The sequence below is a fragment of the Gymnodraco acuticeps genome, unplaced genomic scaffold (genome assembly GCF_902827175.1).
Source record: "Gymnodraco acuticeps unplaced genomic scaffold, fGymAcu1.1, whole genome shotgun sequence".
Taxonomy (NCBI): domain Eukaryota; kingdom Metazoa; phylum Chordata; class Actinopteri; order Perciformes; family Bathydraconidae; genus Gymnodraco; species Gymnodraco acuticeps.
Genome location: NW_022992101.1, coordinates 465,202 through 470,842, shown reverse-complemented (window position 1 = coordinate 470,842; position 5,641 = coordinate 465,202).

Genomic DNA, 5,641 nt, shown 5'->3' with positions numbered 1-5,641 from the left:
CCCACCCTGAGAGACATGCACCTATGGTGATGGTCTCCTGGCGGGATGGGATAGCGCCCATGGGCACGCCCATCAGGAGATAGGCCCTGCCCCTCCAGCGTGACAGAGAGTGGAGGCAATGCTGCGACACCCTGACTTCCCTGTGCCTGTGCCACTTGGCGTCCAAGTGAAGGCTGTTCAGCCACATCTGCATGGGGCGCAACGACAGCGGGCCTAAGGGCCCAGCGGCCGAGGCAGCTGCCAGTCTGCCCAAGGGCCGGAGGAACTGAATATAAGGCACCATCTTGCCCGGCCCCCGTGGAAGTAGGCATCCCTCAAGTCCACGGTTGAGAACCACTCCACCTGTGCATGTGCAGTGGTCAGCATATAGAATGGCAGCACCTTCAGGAATCTATTGATTCCTCTGAGGTCCAAGATCGGGCGAAATCCGCCGACTTTCTTGCTCACGAGAAAGTACGCCGAGTAGAACCCCCTGGGCTAAGCAGAGGGTCTTACTGGCTCGATTGCGTCCTTGGACAGAAGGACGGACAACTCTTGGGCCAGAGCAAGGGCCCCTGCCGGATCGCTGACGACTGTCAATTAGACCCAGCCAAAGGCTGGGGTCCGTACCCCTGGGTTAAGGTGAAAACCACCCAAGGGCCGGAAGTACAGACCGCCCAGTAACTGAGCTGCTGCTGGGAAAGCAGCCGACGACCGCCCCCTGGATTTCAGGGCCCAGCCCCCCGGCCCCTGGAGCCCCTGTAAGGCGGGCGACCTGGGACACGAAAGTCATTGGGAGGCGGTTGAGTGGGCCGCTAAGACCTCTGCAGACCACCCCTGTAATCCGGCGGCTGAGTGCGGCTGCTAGAGCGGTCCCTGGGCCTGCTGGGAGTGGGCACAGGCCTGCGAAGACCCGAGAGCTGCTGCCTGGTCTGCCTAGCTTGGGCAGCACGCTCCAGTGCCTCCAGGGCAGCTGACCCAAACAGCTCCCCTGGCTCGACTGGTACGCTACGGAGGACTCTCCTACATGCCTCCGTTAGTGGTGACTAGGCCAGCCAAACCTGGCGACGAGTCTGTACCAGCGACAAGGCGTCCTCCTACAGAGGTGCGTCAACCGAAGGAGGTGCGTCAGCCGAAGGAGGTGCGCCAACCGAAGGAGGTGCGCCAACCGAAGGAGGGGCGTCAACCAAAGGGGGGTGGGGGGTGCAGGCGGCCCGCTAGCAGCCCCTATACCGGGCCCAGCTGAAGGGCCAGGAGGCGACTTCATCATGCCCCTATCGGCAGCTAGCCGATCCACTTTAGAGGACAGCCTGTTTCTAGTCCTTCTATTGGGGGGAGCACCCATAGCCATCGCTCCCCCAAGTCGCCGGGAACGGCCAAATTGATCTGGAGGAGGATGTGACAAGGAGAGGTGTCTGTTGGCTGCTGCCAGACGTTCCACCTCAGTGATTCTAGCCACTCTGAGAACCCGAGGCATGCAGCTACAGCTCATGCAGGCGTTTACCGTGAGAACCTCCCTCAGATGCTCAAATTTCGTCCCCACTGACCGCCAGAGGCAGCCGAGGCAGGAGGGGCTGCGGTCGTGGCCATCCTCGGGCTCAAGAGAAGCCATACAGGCGCTACATGAATGAGCCCTTCTGCAGGTAGCCAGATGTAGCGTAGCCGGGAGCGGGTGCGGGAACACAGCCTTCACCAGCTACCTGCTTAATGGAAAGAGTAGAGCGTTGCTGCTACTCGCCAAACAGAAAGAGGGATGTAATTACACCCACGTTACCGGCAGAGGGAGCGGGAGCGAGAGCACTGCCTTCACCTGGCTGGATTAATAAACACGGCAGTTCAGCGTCTACCAGGAGCGGGGGCGAGAACACTGCCTTCACTGGTTGAGTTAGAGACGAATGCCAGATGCAGCGTAACCAGGAGCGGGTGCGGGAACACAGCCTTCACCAGCTACCTGCTTAACGGAAAAACAAGGCAGTTCCGCGTCTACCAGGAGTGGGGGCGAGAACACTGCCTTCACTGGTTGAGTTAGAGACGAATGCCAGATGCAGCGTAACCGGGAGCGGGTGCGGGAACACAGCCTTCACCAGCTACCTACTTAACGGAAAAACGAGGCAGTTCGGCGTCAACCAGGAGCGGGGGCGAGAACTGCCTTCACTGGTTGAGTTAGAGACGAACGCCAGATGCAGCGTAACCGGGAGCGGGTGCGGGAACACAGCCTTCACCTGCTACCTGCTTAACGGAAAAACGAGGCAGTTCAGCGTCTACCAGGAGCGGGGGCGAGAACACTGCCTTCACTGGTTGAGTTAGAGACGAATGCCAGATGCAGCGTAACCGGGAGCGGGTGCGGGAACACAGCCTTCACCAGCTACCTGCTGAACGGGAAGAGTAGAGCGGTGCTGCTACTCGCCGAACAGAAAAAGGGATGTAGCTACATCCGCATTACCGGCAGAGGGAGCGGGAGCGAGAGCACTGCCTTCACCTAGCTGGGTAAAATAAAGAAGCTTAACAGTACACGCAAGACGTTATCGAGCGGCTGCTGCTAACGATCAAGCGAGATCAAGTCGAATAACACACATGTTTAAGACCAGATAACTAGCTTCTAAAGAAGAGAACACCACAGAGCCGTAGTTACAGCAGTAACTATGGCCAGTACTTACACAGCTTAGAAACGTAGTTCCAGTCGTAACTATGGCCAGAACTTATACAGCATAGAGCCGTAGTTACAGTAGTAACTCTGGCCAGTACTTGCACGGCTTGGAACCGTAGTTACAGTAGTAACTATGGCCAGTACTTACGGCTCAGAACCGTAGTTACAGTAACTGTGGCCAGTACTTACACAGCATAGAGCCGTAGTTACAGTAGTAACTATGGCCAGTACTTACACAGCATAGAGCCGTAGTTACGGTATTGACTATGGCCAGTACTTACACGGCTTGGAACCGTAGTTACAGTAGTAACTATGGCCAGTACTTACACTGCCTAGAGCCGTAGTTACGGTATTGACCTAAAAGTGTCAGCCAAACGGCTCTTTAATGGCACACAGTGAAGATTGTTCTCTGCATATCGTCCTAGTGCTAGGAGTCTAGTACTAGGAGCAGTAAATACAACGATATAGCGCTACTGCAACCATGCATGCGTTTACCATGGTTACAGTAGTAACCGCACATGCAGAGCACACAGCACCTGCAGTGAAGATGTTCTCTGCATATCATCCTAGTGCTAGGAGTCTAGTAGCCTACTAGGAGCAGACAGTACTACAACGATAGAGCACTGCTAACAATCAAGCGACCAAGTCAGAACACAAAGATTAAGACCAGATAATTAGCTTCTATGAAATAGAAAGTACTTTCCTTACTCTCTGCATCTAAACGAAAAACGGGTTTAAAATATGACACTCTGGGCTTTCCCTACTAAATTGAATGAGGGACACAGCCAAAGCTGGGACTCAAATGCTAATGGTAGCTCGGGCACAACGCCACAAGCAGAACTTTCAAAAGAGCATAAAGGCAACTTTATGGGAGAAGAAGCGGGAACACTGTCGTCACCAGAAAGTCTAAGCCAAACAAAAGACAAGACGGCAATCAGGACAACTTGGCTGGGAGAGGGTGCGGGGACACAGCCATCACCAGCAACAAGCTGACACCAACCTGTCTGTCTAGGCTCTGCACAGCGCACAGCCGGCCACAGCTCCTGGAGGACGCGTTAACGACCCGTAGCTCCGACTGTCAGTCGCGAAGCTGCACGCGGCCAGCTGTTTGCAGAGAAATCCCTCAGATCAAACGTTCAAACCTGAACGCTGTAGGCTACAAAAATGTAGCCACGGTACCCTCGCGCAGCGAGAAGATGAAAGGAACAGATCCTCTGACGACACCGGCTGATATAGCCGGTGTCACGTGGGTCACAGGTGACTTTGTTGTTTATGGCGTTATAGTTGTTATTGGTACTCGAGCTGCGCATGCACGCGATGGACATATCCAGTGCTTAAAGCATCGCCTCTGGCGGTCAGTAGGGACGAAATAGAACTGAGGTTACCTACTGTAACCCAGCTTCTATGAGTAAATGACGCAGCCCTCTAAGGCTATCGCTATTGGGTTATCCCTCTGCGCCCCCGCGCAGCACTGAAACACTTGTAGTCCACGCCCACCCGCTAGGTGGGCCCCACCCTCGGGCTTCCTTCCGGTATAAATCGGAAGGAGGCCCGGCAATCTGCTCCCATACAAAATAACTTTTCTTTAGCTATTCGTAGAGCCAGTGGGGCCCAGCGCTTAGAGGGCTGCGCCATTTACTCATAGAAGCTGGGTTACAGTAGGTAACCTCAGTTCTATTTCGTATATGGCTTCGCCCTCTAAGGCTATCGCTATTGGGTTAAGGGCGAAGCATGATGTAGTCTGCGCCCCACTGGGTCCGCCCGGCACAAGCACAGACACACCTGCTCCATAACACCCCCCTGCCTGTTGTGCCATGCGTAATGGCGCATCACCGTCCCTGGAACATAGCAAAACATGCCTATCTTCCCGACGGGGTGAAGGCTGGGAACAATACATACCGGCCGCTGTGAGAAAGTAGAGACGAAGGTCCCACCTTGTCCTGCGATCATAGAGGGGGAACAGCAGCTCTCTGCGTGTCAGACAGGTAGGAGAGCGCACAGCTGGATCCCTGACGTCACTCACTCCGACAGGACACCCAGTACAGGGAGGAATGGGAGACCTCCCTCAAATAAAATTGAATAAATGAACAGGGGGAAGACCAAGATGCAGCCGTGCAAATATCTTCCACTGACATTCCTCCGTGCAACGCCGTGGAGGAGGAAAGTCCTCTGGTGGAGTGCGCCTTGATACTCTCCGGGGGCTCCACCCCAGAGGAGACATATGCCTGTGACACAGCCTCACACAGCCAGTGTGACAGCCGTTGTGCAGACAGAGGTTGCCCGATCGAGCGCTCTCAAGTGCACAAACAGGCGCTGAGAACGGCGCCAGGCCGCCGTGCGCGCCACATAGCAGGACAGCGCGCGCACAGGACAGAGGAGATGAGACGTGGCTTCTTCCTCCGACCTGTAAGGAGGGGGGAATAAGCCAGCCAGGGTGATCACTCTTGACCTAAAATAGTTGTGATGACCTTAGGCAAGAAGACGGTGTTTCTTGTATCCCATGGAACTGCTGGGGGGAGAGGCTTCTCTGTGATGTGCCGTAATGGTCATCATGGTGACGTGCCACGCCATCGCCGCCGCTGCCTGTGAGGCAAAAGGGCTGCGAAGGAGTTTCCACACGCTGCATTTCACTCCGTCTCTCATCATGAGGCGCGTACACGCCCAGAGGATGAGAGGTGTGTGTATGCTGTCCACACGAGGCGTTATAACGGTGCTCGTGGATTTATTATGACCGTGTGTAGGAGGCATATCTGGGACAGAGGAATCCCGCGAACTCTGCAGTTTATAAACCAATAGGTTAAAAACAGCAGGCTTCTGCAGCGAATGAACCACCTCTGGAGTGTCCCCCTTTTGGAAGAGACCCAAGGGGATCACGATTAACGAAGCACTTTTATACTAATAAAGGACTGGAGTACCTAAAGCCAGTTGAGTAGCACTTGAAATGTTTGGCTCTATGAAACCTGATATACTTATATGATTCTGTTTTCTTCAAGGTTGTGTCTTCCTGGTCGAATG